The following is a 17,765-nucleotide window of genomic DNA, read 5'->3' as shown; positions in this document are numbered from 1 at the left end:
AGAACACTCTGGTCCTCTATACAGCTAGGGTTGGCAGATGGAGGACAATGTAGGGAAGCTCTAGGCAGGGTTTCCCTGGACTCTCTTCACCTCAGTTTGGAATCCTTCTTTGCCCTGCAAGCTCATGGCACCTGCGTCTTATAGCAATTATCATCGCTATTATTACAGCCCTGGGTGAGTTGTTGAGTGTCTGTGGGTCTAGCTAGACTCCAGGAACCTAGTCTGTGTTGTCCACCACCATATCCCCAGGCTGTGTCATGCCTGGCACAGAGCTGACATGCAATAAATATTGACTCGATTAGTGGGTGGATCCATGGGCCCACCCTCGGCTGGAGGGTAACCCAACATAGATGACAGGAACCAAAGCTTGAAAGTTACATTCCTACCAGTGCTCACCCACTCAGGACAGACTTGCCACCAGACACAAACACACACCTCTAGCCGGCAGCAAGTGAACGTACCTCTACTGCCATCCTCTAAAGACGGAAAGAAGGTGAAAGGGATTGGGCCTGGTTTGCTATCTCTACACATCATATCTCCATGACTACATCATGCTTTTATTGGCAAGTGCTCACCGCAGACTTATGGATTGTTTTTTTTAAATCACCCCTCAACAGATAAGAAATCAAGAGATTTTGATACGCCTGGGGTCACATGGCAAACTGACAGTGGAACTAAAGGTTTAAACTCAAAACCACGAGATAGTCGACATATTCACTGAACAGGCATGATTCACACGTGAGCTCTTTGGTTTCATCTGGTGATTTCATTCCAATTGTATGTAGACTGAGCGAAACCCCAGTCTGGCAGAGGACTTAGTATTCAGAATGTAAGAGGATTTAGAATTTGCTGGGGTTGATGCCAAATACTGGACTGAGGACAGACAGTGAGTTAAGAGGAAATCAATGCCTGAGAAGAGTGGCCTTTTTCGGAGAGGTTAAAGGGGATGGGAGAGAGTTGATAAGGACTCAGGTTGGGATGCTGGGGGCCCTAGCAGGTAATGAGCAGGAATGGGTCAATGTCCGGTATTTTTAGAAACACAGAAGGGTGTTTAATCATGGAGCCACTAGGCTGGCTCTGCATCCTGTCTCTTCCTTTCTTAGCAACTGCAGAAAAGTGACTTAGTTTAGTTAACTAGTACCTATCTTATGAGATTATAATACAAATTAAAAGGGAAAATTCTGATTTATCAAGTCAGAGTTCAAAGTATAGTCTGTGGGCCAAACTGAGTAAAAAATTTTTTATTGAAGGATAATTGCTTTACAATATTATACTGGTTTCTGCCACAAATCAACATGAATCAGCCACAGGTGTACACATGTTCCCTCCTTCCTGAACTCCCCTCCACCCCTCCAGGCTGTCCCAGAGCACTGGGTTGAGCTCCCTGTGTCACACAGCTAATTCCCACTGTCTGTTTTACATACAGTGATGCGCAGGTTTCCATGCCACTCTCTCGATTCGCCCCACCCTCTCCCTCCCACACTGTGTCCACGAGTCTGTTCCCTATGTCTGCATCTCCATTGCTGCCCTGCTAATAGACTCACCAGTACCGTCTTTGCAGATTCCATACACATGCATTAATATACAGTATTTGTCTTTCTCTTTCTGACTTACTTCACTCTGTGCAATAGCCTCTAGATTCATCCACTTCATCAGGTCTGACTCAAATGCATTTTTTACAGCTAGGTAATATTCCATTGCATACATGTACTACGATTTCTGTATCCATTCATCTGTCAGTGGACCTCTAGGTTGCTATTATGTCCTAGCTATTGTGAAAAGTGCTGCGATGAACATTGGGGTCCATGTGTCTCTTTCAACTATGTTTTTCTCAGGGCACACACCCAGTAGTGGGATTATTGTGTCATATGGTAGTTCTATCCTTAGTTTTTTAAGGAATCTCCGCACTATTCTCCATAGTATCAATTTACATTCCCACCAACCCATCCTCTGTTTTTGTAAATAAAGTTTTATTGAAACACAGTTATACTCATTTGTTTACATATTGTCTGTGACTGTTTTCATACTGCAGTGGCAGAGTTAAGTAAACACAGCAGATATCATATGGCCTACAAAGCTGAAAGTACTTGCTGTAGGGTCCTTTCTAGAAAGCATTGCTGATTCTTTTTTTTAAAATTACTTATTTATTGGTTGCTCTGGGCCTTCGTTGCTGCTTGCGTTGCAGCAACGTTGCTGCTCAAGTTGCGGAGAGTGGGGGCTACTCTCTAGTTGCGGTGCGTGGGTTTCTCATTATGGTGGCTTCTCTCATTGCAGAGCACAGGCTCTGAGCCCACTGGCTTCGCTGGCTGAGGCATTGGGCTCAGTAGCTGTGGCTCTCTGGCCCTGGAGAGCAGGCTCAGTAACTGTGGTGCACAGGCTTTAGTTACTCTGTGGCACATGGGATCTTCCCAGACCATGGATAGAACCCATGTTGCCAGCATGGGCAGGAGGATTCTTATCCACTGTACCGCCAGGATCTTCCCAGACCACGGATAGAACCCACGTTCCCGGCATGGGCAGGAGGATTCTTATCCACTGTACTGCCAGGGAAACCCCTGATCCTTGATGTAAAGCATCTATTACATGTTTAGTGTAATAATTTAGTTCTGACTGTGTACACGGACACGACTGAGTGACTGAACTGAACTGAATTGTGTACACATTTAAATGTGCTTAATACACAATCTGGCACAAAGTAAGTGCTTCATAATTATTAACTCATTATGGAATCCCCTCCTGTTAGATGAAGGCCCAGAGAGGGTGATTTCTCCCAGGGCTGCTGAGTACATTGTATTAAAGAAACACGATCAAGAAAGAGGATCAAGTGCCAAACAGGGCAATCAGGAAACCTCACCCTCCACCCCCAGGGGAATGCACCAGGACACAGGAAGTTCAGTTCAAGAAGTCTGCTTGTCAAATCCAGTGTCTTATGAGTTGGGCTGGATATAAAACAAAAATTGACTATAATCAAGAAGGAAAAGCCAAGGGGAGTAACTTTCCTCATGTGTGTTCCCTCATCAGGAAAATCCAGGAAGTTTTCATGAAGGTTGCCTTTTTCTCCCAAGTGATGATTGTGACATATTACCCAAAAGTGATGAGATCAGCTAGAAAATCTTCATCTTAACTAAGGTTGGAGACTGGCTGGTCACTGCAGTCTATGATTTCCATTTCAAGCAAGTAGATTGAAAAACTTTTCATCTCATCGTGTGCTGTAACCCATCAAACACAATCAAGACAGTAAATAATGAAAACAGACCCTGTCGGGTCAATGATGCCTTTGTACAATCAAATAACTATTTGGGTGTATTTGAGGGGAGGCAGTTATTGTATATCAGAAACTCTTGAACAAGCATACAGTTACTTTTTTGGCAGTTACTTTTTTTTTTTGGTTGCACCATGAGACATGCAGGATCTTAGTTCCCTGACCAGTTATTGAATCTGTGCCTCCTGCAATGGAAGTACAGAGTCTTAACCATTGGATAACCAGGGAAATCCCAAGCATGCAGTTTTCTCATGAAGTAGCAAAACTGGAGATGAAAGTAATCTTGTTACTGAGGTTTATATTGCTTTATTTATTTATTGCTTACTCAGTGGAATCTAACACAGGGGTGGCAAATACTGATCCTGTATATACTGATCCTGGGTGCTTCTATTCCTCTATCCACGGCAGACATTACTAATTGATCTTGGTACAGTTTCCCAAGCTCATACTGAGCTCAGACTGCTTGAGAATTCTCTTCAGTGCGTGCAAGATGAAATAAAATTGCTATCCCTAGATGCATGGCGCATGGTTAATGATTATTAAAATTCTCTTGAATGATGAATAAATAAATAAATGGATGAATAGGTGGATGACTCAATAATGGATCTTCCTAAGTGCTGTAAACTGCTTTGTTTGTTCATATCATTGATTATAAGAGAAGCCAGTAAGGGGGTGATTAGAGCAGATTAGGGAGTTTTGCTGGAGGAAAACAACTCTGGCATATCCTTGGAGCCTGGAATTAATGGTAATGACTACGTCTCTGAAGAGGTGAGCATGGGGTACTTCCCTGGCAGTCCAGTGGTTAAGAATTTGCCTTCCAGCGCAGGGAATGCAGGTTCAATCCCTGGTCAGGAAACAGACTCTACGTGCTATGGGACAACTAAGCCTGAGTGCCACAACTACTGAGTCTGTGTGCTCTGGAGCCTGTGCACCACAACTAGAGAGAAGCCGCAGCCCACAGTGAAAGATCCCGCGAGCTGCAACGGAGACCTGACTCAGCCAAACAAACAAACAGAATTAACAAAACAAAAACCGAACATGGGAGGCAATGGCTCTCAGATCAGCTTGTTGCAGTTATTCAGAAGGGTGGCTCACTACAGTGAAGCCTCACTCATTTGCTCATTCAATAAATCTTAGTATCATCAGTCATGACTCCAGCAGGACACAGATAATGGTGAAAACAGATAAACTCAAGTGGAGTCATTTTCTGAGTTTAATGAAGCAACTATTACAAGGGACAGTACGGGGCCCTGGGACTAGAAGGAGGGAGGTGTTACCACCCCTGGGCTGACAGGGGCTGTGGCTGCAGCCCAGGGACTCAGCCAGCTCCTTGCTAATGCTCTCTGTTGCCTTCACTGGCTGGATCCAATGTCAGCCAGGGTTATCCAGAGAAACAGAACCAACAGGGTATATACAGACATGTATAAGCTTGACAGTGGGCATTGGCTCATGTGGTTTTGGAGGTTGAGAAGTCCCACTGTGTGCAGTCTGCTGGCTGTAGAACTGGGAAGGCAAGTGGGCTAAGAGAATCAGGGGCCACTGGCGTAAATCCTGGAATCCAATGGCCTGAGAACCAGGGTCTCTGACGTCTGAAGACGGGAAGAGATGGACACACCAGCTCAAGAAGAGAGAAAGGGAATTCACTCTTCCCTGACCTTTCTGTTACATTTGGGCCCCCAATGAGTTGAATGATGCCAACCCACATTACTTGGTCTATCAAAATAAAATGCTAAACTCTTCTAGAAACACCCTCAGAACCACTCCTCCAGAAATAATACTTTACCAGCTATCTGGGGGCCCATTGACCCAGTCAAGTTTATCCATAAACTTAACCATCACAGAGCCTTGTGGACGCGGTTGGTAGGAGACAGCCCCAGGGCACAGAGTGGGTGAGGAAGGGTATAGACGAGAGGCACAGTGTCTGGAGGGGCAAACAAAGACACCCAGATCGAAACCAGCTGGCAGTGTTGGTGACGCAGAGGACTCAACAGAGGATGAGGCGGGCAAGGTCCTGACTCACAGGACGCTGACAGTCCAATGATGGGAAAAGAAGTACAATGCTAATAAATAGGTGAAAATAAGATGATTTCACATATTTCAAAGAAAACCCAAAGCTGGTGGTATTTTACCAATATTGTTTCATCTACTTTTACTTAAATCAGAAGATAAGCCATCACCAGAAGATGACGCAAAAGCCAAGAAAGGGCCTTCTGTCCATTCTCAAAAGAGAAATGAAGCACGATTTTCCTATCTTGTCTTTTAATCACTAGCTCACTACCAAAGTTATTCTTTCTTTGATAATTTCAGAAAACGGATTTTTGGTTTTGGAATGGGTGACTTGTTTAATCCTGGTTTCTGCAATCTTGGTAAATCAGGGAGAAAGATATGTCCAGTGGACAACACAAGAATGTTTTATTTGCTTAAGAAAAAAAAAAAATAGAGATTTTTTTTTTCTTGAGTTGCATGAATCAAGTCTTGATCATACTTTGGTGTTTCACATCCATTCATCTCGGGAAAGTCTTTATTTCCAGTCTATTCTGGATTCTCTCCAAAGAGAACTATGACACTTCTCTTTACCAGTAATGTCTTATAGCATAATACGCTATAGGAGCTTTCTTAAAGATTCTAAAATGAGACAGGTTTGGTCAATGGTTTTGATACTTTTCCTGGAGGGATCTGAGTGAGGGGCTGGCAAGTGAGAAAGGGGAGAGTTTCTTTTTTATTCGAATGGTGTTTTTGTGTTTTTTTTTTTTACCAAGATACCAAGTACCAATCCCCAAATTGACAAGCCATGCCCAAAGTTACAAAAGTGGAGAAGGGTTGGCTGAACTTACCCGAAAACCTTACAATGAGTTCACAATCTGATGGGTTCACAATATTAAATGAAATCTTCAGCAATCACAAATCTTACAACGCATTCCAGAACAATGAAAAAAGAGAGAAAGGGAAATAAAAACCCCTTCCCTCCCCAAACCAACTGAGCCAGTATTTAAAGCCATTTTAATTTAACAGAACCTAGTTTTTACAGTATCCAGGATATGTTGCTGGCTTTTCAAGCTGTCACATGATCTCCCGTCCAGATGTGCGGGTGTATATCTGAGATGGGACCAGCCAAAAGCTTCAGCACCTCATTCGGGCTTGAAGCTCCATCCTGTGACTCAGATTCGTCCTCTTGGCTCCAGAAGCCCCGCATTAACCTGTGGTGGAACAACAGTCACACAGGAGGGGCCAAAGTTAACCGAAATATTCACAGGAATCTGGAAAAGCAGAGAGGCAGCGGGAGGGGCTGCAGGGGAAAGAGCGCCAACTCAGAATTTTATTGGTCAGCTCTGCACAGCCCTGAAAGTGAAACCTCCAAGTGTGTGGTGGTCTGGAAACTTCCTTTTTTTTTTTTTTTTTTTTCACCTACTGGGAACAGCTTTTACCCGAGGACAAGCCTGCCTGGAGCTTTCCCCAGGAAATTAGCAAATGCCTCTGTTTGGAACGTCAGGTGGCAGGAACCCACAGCAAGGCCAGCAGTGCCTCAAGAACCACAGAGAACAGGGCTTCTCCTTCAGAGAAATTTCTGGAAGCCCAGGCCTTCACCACAGAGGGGCAGGGATGGGCAGCCAGGGGGCAGCCGCCTGCCTGGTGAGTCTCTGCCAGTGACCTTTGGGGGGACTAACCCATCAGGCTGCTCGGCGAACTGCTGGCAATCAGTTCAATTGGTTAAGCCTCGATTTCTTCCTGTATGAAGTGGGGTTATTAATAGAACCCGCCTTGAAAGGTATTTTCAGGATTTGATGGAATCACTGTGAAAGCACTTAGCATAGTGCCCGTCACATATGAGGGTTCTGATTCATTCTTGAGTCAAAAATGCTGGCAGACCATTGGTGCTAGAGGCTTGGGGACATCCGTGAATCAGAGATTTTGGCCACTGTGAGGACCTTGCTTCTGGGGGGTCAACAGAGCCAACATCATAAGTAAACAATTTTATGTCTACAAAGTAGGCAGCACGTGTTATGGAAAAGAGAACAGAAAGCCTGGAAAAGGGGACTGAATGTTAAGGGCAGGCCCCATGGAGAAGATGACTTTAAAGTTCATTCAGTAGGGGCTTCCCTGGTGGTCCAGTGGTTAAGCTTTTGCCTTCCCATGCAGAAGGTGTGGGTTTAAACCCTGGTCAGGAAGATAAGATCCCACATACCTTGAGGCCAAAAACCCCAAACATAAAGCAGAAGCAATATTGTAACAAATTCAATGAAGACTTTAAAAATGGCCCACATTAAAAAAAAAAAAAAAAACCTTAAAAAATAGAATAAAATTCATTCAATAAAAACATGTGATTTACAATCTTATCTAAATTCATAAAGGACATCTATCAACTCCTTAATTTACAAACGACATCTATCAATTCCACAGAATTCCTAGTCCTAACCTTTGAGAACAAGGGACTTTCTCTGAATGAATGTGAGCATGTGGAGAATGTGGGAGTGTCTCCGTTATGTTTTTTGTTGTTTAGTCGTTAAGTTGTGTCTGATTTTTTTGAGACCCCCATGGACTGCAGCCAGCCAGGCTCCTCTGTCCATGGGATTTCCCAGGCAAGAATACTAGAGTGGGTTGCCATTTCCTCCTCCAGGGGCTCTTCCCCACCGAGGAACTGAACCTGAGTCTTCTGTATTGGGAGGCGGATTCTTAACCACTAAGCCACCAGGGAAGCCTGGGGGTGCCTCAGAGAACTCCCCCATTTAAGACCCAGACCCCAGTCTGCTGGGCTCATCACCCCAGACTCGATCAGGAATTGCTCCAGGAGTTGGTGGAATTCGCCTGTGTGTTTCTCCCTTTTGTAAAATAGAGGTTAAGACAGATAGAGCCCAGGGTCCCCTTTAGGATTCTCCACTAAAGGGGCATGAAAGGTAGGAGAGCTGGAGATTTATTAAGGGGAGTCTTTATATTCTTTTCTGCCTTAACTCGCAGGCTCTCAGTCCCACAGCGCAGTTGCTAGAAGGGCATTCTACATTGGCCCCTCACCCTACTCATACAGTTTTCAGGACCTTTTTCCCTCTTCCCTGGAGTGTCAATCCTCCCAAAGCCTCTGTACTCTACTAGGTTTGACTTCAGCTCGAGTGGTGAGAGGAAAGATTTATTTCCACGGCTTTCTGTGCCGAGTGTTTCACAGAAGATGTATTGTTCCGAGTGAGATTTTCACCGGGACAGTGAAAGAGGCAAGAAAACCTCCCTTCCTCACCTCCCTAGAAATCATGTCACATTTCTTCAAAATCATGGACTCTTGGGAAAAAAAAAAAAAAACTATAATCATTTCAGTTAGGTATAGGCAGAAATCTATATTGTATGTTTAAATATATGTGCATGTCTGACATAATACATACATACACACGTTAAATCATGTAATCTAAGGGTCAGGAGGGTATGTCTAGCAGAAGCCCTTCTCCCACTGTTGTGTGTTCTGAATGATGTCTGCTTGAGTGTGATACAGCCGGGGAGACACAGCCACCCCTCTGCAGTCTAGCCAGTCTGCTGCAGTTCTGCAGATGGCACCGACCAAAGGTAGGACCTTAATTTATAGCCTGGATTATGACAATTTCAAAACACTTTCATTTAATGTAAGCTGAGTTTAAAGGTGAAGAAGTTAGTACAAGGATTCACTGAGGTTTTTAAAATATTTTTATTTATTTACTTGGTTTATTTATTTATCTATTTATTTATTTACTTGGTCTTAGCTGTAGCATATGAGATCTTTAGTTGTGGCACGTGAAGTCTTAGTTGCAACCTGTGGGGTCTAGTTCCCCAACCAGGGATGGAATCCTGGTCCCCTACATTGGGAGCATGGGATCTTCACCCCTGTTGTTGTTTGATCATTAAGTTGTGTCCGACTGTCTGCGACCCCGTGGACTGTAGCCCGCTGGGCTCCTCTCTCTGTCCATGGGATTTCCCAGGCAAGAATACTGGTCCATTAGCCATTGGACCGCACTTACTGAGTTTTAGTGGTGGTTTTCATCTCTGGGTACACATTAGAAACACCTGGACCCTGGTATTTTTAATCCATACCTGCAGAGAATCTGTTTACAGCCAATTTCAGTGATCACTACGCTAGGTTCATCTTTTGCAACAGAATGAAATGTTTTGCCTATAACAATGAAAACTTCTGGCACGAAGGCTCATATGTAATTTCCCCCCAATGATGTTTAAAATATATAAATCATTCCCCTCTCTACCCCATAGTCATATTCTGATATTTTTCACTGGCCTTTGCAGAGGCCTTTGGATTCCTCTTGTTGCAGTTGTGGGTATAGTTGAGAATTGTGCTTGAGGAACCTAGAAACACGGTCGTCCCCTCCTTTGACATCAACTAGCTGTGTAATTTCAGGTGAGGCCTTTCTGGCCTCAGCTTGCTCCTCAATAAAATGGGCAGATTGTCCTAGGAGATCTTGAAAATCTCTTCCTTCAGAAAGAAGGCATGGAAATTATGGAAGGAGTCAGAAAGATGGGAGTGTGAATCCAGTTCAATCTCTTCCTAGACTTGGTCTCTGTTTCAGAACAGCCATTGCTAAACATGTCCTGGGAAAATGAATTGAGACGGCAAGCATGAAGCACTTTTGCAAAAGACACAAATATTCATTTCCATTCCATCTGGTTCCCTTCCTCCCCTCAGGCCCCTTCCTGAGTTGACAGAAGACTCAAGTCAAACACAAAAAGGGGTTCAGAAACCCACCTGAATGATGAAGGGATTTCTACTTGGCACTATTTTTTTTTAAAGTCTAATAAATTACTCTTCTCTTTCCAGGTAGCCTAAGGGAGACAGGGCATTGCTCACGCTGGCAGTGATCCTTCAACGTTCAGTGTGCTTCCTGGAGTAGATGACCCCCTTGGGGACACCAATGGTGGGCATTTGGGGCTACAGGAGAGACATTTTGGAGGCAAGCCCTGGATGGAAACCTCCGAATCACATTCCACGGTCACTCACTGGTTGTTTCAGTGTTAGATGAGCCCGACTGGTCTCAGCAACTGCCTTTCATTGCATGAGGGTCAGGCCCTCTGAGTAGCATCTTTGGATAAATCTAATGTTTCAGTCTTTTCAAGAGAGGAAAGAGACTGTTGATTCAAAGAGGATAGAAGGGAAAGCACACACTTTCTTGCAATTTCTGAAAGCATTATTCCTTCCAACAGCCCGGGTAGACTGGGAATTTGCTTAGTTATCTATGTGACGGGCTTTCTACCCTGAAAAGAATCATCTTTTTGACAAGTTCAGCATGTCAAACCCCGTGGTAGATAAAGCAAGTGTAATGCCCTACCATGTTTAGCTTTTATAGCTATAGAATATAAGCTTGTTGTGTCTATGGTTTTTCGAGCCTGGCAATTGGAAAAACATCTACCTCGGACTTGTTCCCTGAATGAATATGATCGGGGGTGTGGGGGTGGGCGGGAAAGGAGAAAAATGAACTGGAGCTGTGTGAAATTTGACAGTTTCAGTTCACAGGGCTCTGAGTTCACTCCTTTCAGTTTCAGTTCATGCAGGTTTCCCTCCCTTGGAGAGAAATTTTGACTTTCAGGTTGAAAGAAGTTAAACGGAGCCTAAACCACATTATTTGACGTACTTTCAGGTTGAGTCGAGGAGGAGAAAGAGGTGGAAAGGTCACCCCAGCTTCATTCCAATTTCTCCTACAAAAACTTGCCCCTGGTTCACCTCTAGAGTTCTGTGATTCCTGGTCAGCTTTCCTTCTAGCTGATTCAAATGAATTGGCAACCCAAATTCCCATTTCTTTAGCCTCTCCTAGAGCCTCAGTCCCTAAGTCCAAGCCCATTCTGGGGGAGAGGGCCAGTCACTGAGGGAGGGGCAAGACCTACCCTGAAAGACCCACCCGTCTCCAATGTCACTCTGCTGACCTTTCTGAAATCCCACTTGGGGCCTGGGATGGTGATCAGGGGAGAATCTGGGTTGGAACCCCACCTCCACAACCTATTATCTGTACAATCTTGCGCTGTTGTTAATCATCAAACTCTTGATGCAAATGTTAATGATTTTTTAAAATTCCTAACATTTGTCTGACTACCTCAAAAATCACGTTGTCACTCCAAGTTCGGTTCAGTGTGTTGATGTATTTAGTATAGGACTCCTCCACCGGTAACTGGCCCATTCCCCTGAAAGTGCTAAGTGGTTTGGGGAGAAGTTAGTAATGAAGCGGTTAAGAAATGTTTAGCAGAATGGGAGACCTGTTAGACACTTGAGAGGGACAAAGACAGGCTGCGTAAGAAGCAGCAGAACTCTAAACACAGGAAGCCCAGGAGGGAGAAGGAGGTTTATGAAGTGGAGCTGGTGGGCACCGAAGCCAACTCCACTTGCTCCACAATTTGGTCACAGAGAGGAGCTGTTGTTGTTCAGTCATTAAGTTGTGTCCAACTCTTTGCAACTCCACGAACTACAATATTGCAGGCTTCCTTGTCCCTCACTATCTCCCTGTTTACTCAAACCCATGTCCATTGAGTCAGTGATGCCATCCAACCATCTCATCCTCTGTCACCCCCTTCTCCTCTTGCCTTCAATCTTTCCCAGCATCAGGGTCTTTTCTAATGAGAGGAGTCACTCTCATACCAATGTGCTTAGCTCCCCCAAAAACCAAATGGCCCGTCACTGGAGGCTGTGAGTACAGGAGACCCTCGCAAGGCCACCCTAGGTCTGACTGAGGCCATCTTTCTTTCCAAACAACATCCTGTGCCTTCTGAGGTCTCTGCTGAGGAAATGGGTCACAGGGTAGCCAACACTCCTGCCTCGCATTCGGTGGCATTTCCAAATGGAAGGAGTGAGGTGGGGAGACAGAGAGCAAAAAAGAGAGATTTTCCTCCATGTAGAAGGAAGCACTGCTTCCAAGGTTACTCTGATTTCCAGAAATTAATTAGTGTACATCCTGACAAAATTCCTGCAGCACGTGGAACCACTTTAGATAGGGATCGCTTATTGGAACGAGAAGGAAAGATCAGGTCCGGAGTAAGAAGAAGAACTCTAATGAATACAGACAGGCCACAGACAGCAAGAATGTGATTTGCTAGATGTTTCAAGTGACCAGAAGGTCTGTATTACATGGTTAGAGGAAAAACCTTAAGGAGATCAAATAAGGCGATGAGTTTGTCTCTAGAAGAAAAGCATCTCAAAAGTTCCAGGTCTGATCTGGGCTTTAGTATTATATCGAGTTCATCTTTGACAATAGAAATCACAGGACCTGATTCCTGTGACTTATAATACTCAGGATTTTATGGACACAAGTCAGATTCCTTCAGTGTCAACCCATGGGCCAACGGCCAAAGTATAGACACCCACTGTGGGCAGGGGGACATCTCTACCCTGTGCAGTGATTTGCTGGACCGTGACTCAGAGAGGCAATGGTTTGGGGAGATGGAGGTACTTTTAATGAAAATCCTTGAAGTATGAATCCAAAACTCTTAGCTTGAACCCAAAGGCATCCTGTTACCAAGACAAAGATGGCTAAACAGTCTTTCCCCAAAATCCAAAAACTCCTTGTAGCAATGATTACTGACTGTCCCCTAATACATATTCTGTCCATCTGTAGTCCTTTGGTGCACAATTTTTTGTGGGGCACCCAACTAAAGACTACATTTCCCAGCCTTCTTTGCTGTTATGTGATTTCATAATTCAGTCCTGGCCAAGGAGGTTAAAGCGGTGTGTGTAACTTGCAGGGGGTGGCTTTAAAAGCAAATTATGCCCTTTGTCCCCACCTCTCTCCCCAGTCTTTTTCCTTTCCACTGGCTGGAATGTGGCTGTCATAGCTAGAGCCCCAGCAGCAAACTGGGATGATGACATTCTAGAGAAGCCACGCATGACGGAAGATACAGATTAAAGATGCCTGGATCCCTGTGGCCACAGAGTCCAAGAATGCTCTGAATCGCTTGCCTCCAAACTTACTGAATGCAAAGCAGGAAGAAATTTCTACTTGGTTTGCAAGGTTGTTCACTCTTAAACTTATTCATAAGTGATACATTCCCTCAACAGGCTGCATGTTTGCTTGCTTTGTTTCCTCTTCCTTTATTCCAAACTTAGACCTCTTCCTGTTCCAATCATTGAGTTAACAAAAATTAAAATAATCATACCTGGCATTTATGGAGTACTTGTTATGTGCCATGCACTGTTCTAAATGTTTTATAGGAATTGTTTGTTTGTCACAACAACCTATGAAGCAGGCCCTGCTTTTTTTCCCCCCTGTTTAAAGATGTTTACCATGAGAATGTTTGCAATGACAAAAAAGGAAGTAAAGTATAGGATAGGGGACTGATTGAGCGGACGTGTGTATGTGTGTGTTACACAGCTCTATATATTGAAATGGACACTCTCCTAGGTGTGTTGCTAAGTGAAAAAAAGCAGACTATTAAAGTATGATTTTACCAATCAGGAAACTGGCATAGAGTACTTTGGGAACTTGTTCAATGTTGCATTTCTTATAGTCTGATATGCTCAGTTGCTCAATCATGTCCAACTCTTTGTGACCCCATGGACTGTGGCCTGCCAGGCTCTCCTGTCCATGGAATTTTCCAAGCAAGATGGAGTGGGTTGCCATTTGCTCCTCCAGGGGATCTTCCAGACCTAGGGATTGAACCTGCATCTCTTGTGTCTCCTGCATTGGCAGGCAGGTTCTTTACCACTAAACCAGAACAGGTTTGTAGTTTGACACTTGAATTCAAATGGTCTGACTTCAACTCTGGAAAGTGAGAGAGAGGGAAATGGTTGGCCCAGGTTTTCAGCTGCCAGCTGAGGTTCATAGTGGTGGGGAATTTATCCACTGAGCAGAAAGCTGGATCTGATGATTTCCAAGATGCATTGTATTTATAAAATTTCCATAATTGCATGATTAGGAGACATTGTAAGATCCTCAGGCAACCAATGAAGATTCAGTGATGCGTATCACAGCTCTTCCTGAGACAAAGAGAGTGAGCTGGAAACTTTCAACCTCTCTGTTCCAAACTGATTCTAGATTCATCAGAAACTCAATCAGAACTCGTATTTCCCTAGGTTTCTGGTGAATCAAATCCTCTTCTCCATCTAGTCATGATTCATCCAGTCAAGAGCAACCTAACTAAATCCTTTCCACATTCAAGTCACTATGTTCCCTGATCAGAGAGACTTAATAAAATAAACTAAGAACATTGTTCATCCCCTAAGCCTATGAACTCTCAGCATAAAAGAATCATATAAAAGTCTTTGGCTTGAGTTCAGAAGATCTTGGCTTATGTCCTAGACCTTAAGAAAGTCACTTTTCTTCTTTGAGTGTCAATAACCTCATATTTGAGTTGGGATTGGTTTGGATCGAAGCATTAGCATTCAGATTAAGTAGGGTAACACACCATTGTCAAAAAACCCTCAAACCATGTGCTGTGCTTAGTCACTTAGTCGTGTCTGACTCTTTGTGACCATATAGACCGCAGCCCTCCAGGCTCCTCCGGACATGGGATTACCCAGGCAAGAATACTGGAGTGGGTTGCCATTGTCTCCTCCAGGGGATCTTCCCAACTCAGAGATTGAGCTCAGGTCTCCTGCATTGCAGGTAGATTCTTTACCATCTGAGCCACCAGGGAAGCCGGTATAATTCTTAACTGCTCTTTATAATCTCCATAACCCTCTCTCACACTTTTTCAATATCCTTTGTTTCTTATTACAATTCAGCAGGACAAGTCACATGAGTAATGTCACCCCATTTTGCAGAGGAGGAAACTGAGACCCAGAAACATGAATTAATCTGACCAAGTTCAAAGTTGCTCCAAAAAAAGTCAGCCCTTAGGGAAGACACCCTGAAGCTGAAATCCTGAGTGTACCATCTCCAGATGGTAAAACAGCAGACAGTGATTTCAACTGGAGCCAGGCTCCCCAAGTGTGAATCCAAGATCTGCGACTACATCATGGGCAACTCTAGAAAAGTGATCTAACCTTTCTGAGCCTCAGCTTCATCATCTGTCACGTGGAGAAGGAATAAGGTTAGAAGGTGAGGAAAGTTTAAAGATTATCGACAATATTTTGCTCAAATACTGGAAATTTCACTTTCAAATCTCTCCATTGTCTTTCTAAAGCACAGGACCAATCCTGCGCTTGGTTTGAAGGAGATTTCAAGTCTCTTCCTTCAGTTCATGAGGTTCTGGGGTCCACACCTGTTGCAATGGCCCAAAACCTTAAAGGAAAAGGCCATCATAAGAGGTACATTGGTTTCTCAGCTAGGCGCCAGAACGCTAAGCTATTAACTTCACCCCATGCAGAGCATTTCCACCTCTGAACAGGGAAGGACAGACTTTGCTGAACACCAGAGGAGAAGCAGGAAGGAGGGATCAAATCCTAACTATCCAGGCTCAACTCTCACTATGTAAACACTCCCTGGCTGTACACAGACACCCACGGCCACACTGGTGTATACATTTACACTGGGACCAAGCAGATGAATTGGCTCAATTCACTAACACTCTTGTTTAATTTGGAGCCTTGAACGTCCAACTGCCAAGTGAAATGGCTGTCTTAGAAAGCGCCTGTGTATTTTAAAGGAACATTGCATGCATTTTAACCAGAGATTTCCGCTGTGTGTTTATTTCCAATAGTAGAAGTGCCAAAGGGTGCTAAGTTTGCTGCCTCTCATCTGTGGTTGTTGGGACAAGATGACTGGCCTGCCTAAGGACGTTGAATGATGGGCTACAAGGAGTGAATTGGAAATCATAGGGGTTCCTCTGTGCCCCCATTGTCTAGCAACCAGGGAGAGGAAGGGGCTACTTGTATTCCGAAGGCCAGGGTGCTTGCAGATGCTATATTTTATCCAAGCCATCCATGCAATGTTTGGATATAGCTTTGAAGTTAGAATTCTTTCACATGCATTCTGCATGTCACTGGGCAGCAGGAAGGCTGCTGGTCTGGTTACACCAGGGCATCTCAGGTTATATGTACAGCCTGACACTAGCAAGAGCCATCGCCTAACTTAATTGATGACACATCCCAGCTGTGTGGTCTTGGGACCACAGGTCACTTGACCTCTCTCTGCATCTCTTTCTTCACATCTCTGCTTGTGGAGTTGTTAGAATTAAATGTCAGTGCGCATAAAGACCTTAGTGCCTAACCCATAGTGAGCACACAACAGGTTTAGTGACAATGATGCTAAGGATGGTCATGATAGTAAGGATGGAGGTGACGATGGTGGTGGTGATGATGGTGATGACAACAAGGAGGCTTCTCTCTCCTTTTCAGTAAAATAACAATAATAATAGAGTCCAATCACTTGAGGTCTATTGTGAGTCAGGAAGTCACCCTCTTGGGCACTTTGTAGACACTGTATTCAAGCTTTGATGACCTATATGTTCTAGTTGGGAAATGGAGACTCTGGCTGGTAAGTAGCCGGCCTGAGGTCACTGCCTTAATAAAAGGCAGAGAGTCTGGGTCTGCGGTTACCTTCCGACCACACAGCACACACCTCTGCTGCATCTCTGGGCAGTTTAGTCCTCTAAAATATTTTCCAGAGAAGGTGATGCATAATATGAATAAATGAGCGTACACGCAGATCTTTTGAAAGCTGAGTTCTTGGCTGCTTCCCCTTCCTCTCTGCATTTTGTGTCACTTGTATCCTGATTTTTCCACCACTTCCTAACAGCTTCTGTTTCCAAGTTTTCTGTTCACAACACCTCTTATAAAGAAACTATATATATTTTTAAATTTGAGGATGATTGTTTTACAATGCTGTGTTGGTCTCTGCTCTACATCAGCTTGAATCAGTCATCATTATACACGTACATATCCCCTCCCTCTTGAGGCTCCCTCCCCCCGATCCCACCCCTCTGTATTACGCACAGGCTCCCTGTGTATACAGGAGCTGTCTGTGTTATCTATGGGCTCCCTGTGTTACACATCACCTTCCCACTGGTTATCTATTTTACATATGATAGTGTCTATTTGTCAGTGCCACTTTCTCAATTTGTCCTACCCTCTCCTTCCTCCAGAGACATTACTTTGCCAACAAAGGTCCATCTAGTCAAGGCTATGGTTTTCCCAGTGGTCACGTATGGATGTGAGAGTTGGACTATAAAGAAAGCTGAGTGCCGAAGAATTGATGCTTTTGAACTGTGATGTTGGACGAGACTCTTGAGAGTCCCTTGGACTGCAAGGAGATCCAACCAGTCCATCTTAAAGAAGATCAGTCCTGGGTGTTCATTTGAAGGAATGATGTTGAAGCTGAAACTCCAGTACTTTGGCCACCTGATGCAAAGAGCTGACTCACTGGAAAAGACTCTGGTGCTGGGAAAGATTGAAGGCAGGAGGAGAAGGGGACGACAGAGGATGAGGTGGCTGGATGGCATCACCGACTCAATGGACATGAGTTTGAGTGAACTTCAGGAGTTGTTGATGGACAGGGAAGCCTGGCGTGCTGCGGTCCATGGGGTCGCAAAGAGTCGGACACAACTGAGCGACTGAACTGAACTGAACTGAACTCCTCCCTCCACTGTGCCCACCAGTCCTTTCTCTACATCTGAATCTCTC

General features: G+C 44.4%; 1 long non-coding RNA gene across 1 annotated transcript in view; it reads right to left on the bottom strand.

Annotated features, from left to right (window-relative positions):
• Positions 1–6,245: 6,245 nt before the first annotated feature.
• LOC132658283 (uncharacterized) overlaps positions 6,246–17,765 on the bottom strand; it is a 67,237-nt gene continuing 55,717 nt past the window's right edge. The window contains exon 3 of the long non-coding RNA XR_009597692.1: positions 6,246–6,459. This is a non-coding gene — a long non-coding RNA (uncharacterized LOC132658283). The remainder of the gene's footprint in view (positions 6,460–17,765) is intronic.

The sequence above is a fragment of the Ovis aries genome, chromosome 20, assembly GCF_016772045.2.
Source record: "Ovis aries strain OAR_USU_Benz2616 breed Rambouillet chromosome 20, ARS-UI_Ramb_v3.0, whole genome shotgun sequence".
NCBI classification, from domain to species: domain Eukaryota; kingdom Metazoa; phylum Chordata; class Mammalia; order Artiodactyla; family Bovidae; genus Ovis; species Ovis aries.
Note: the sequence above shows the minus strand (reverse complement) of the source record. Positions and strands in the feature narration are given on the sequence as shown.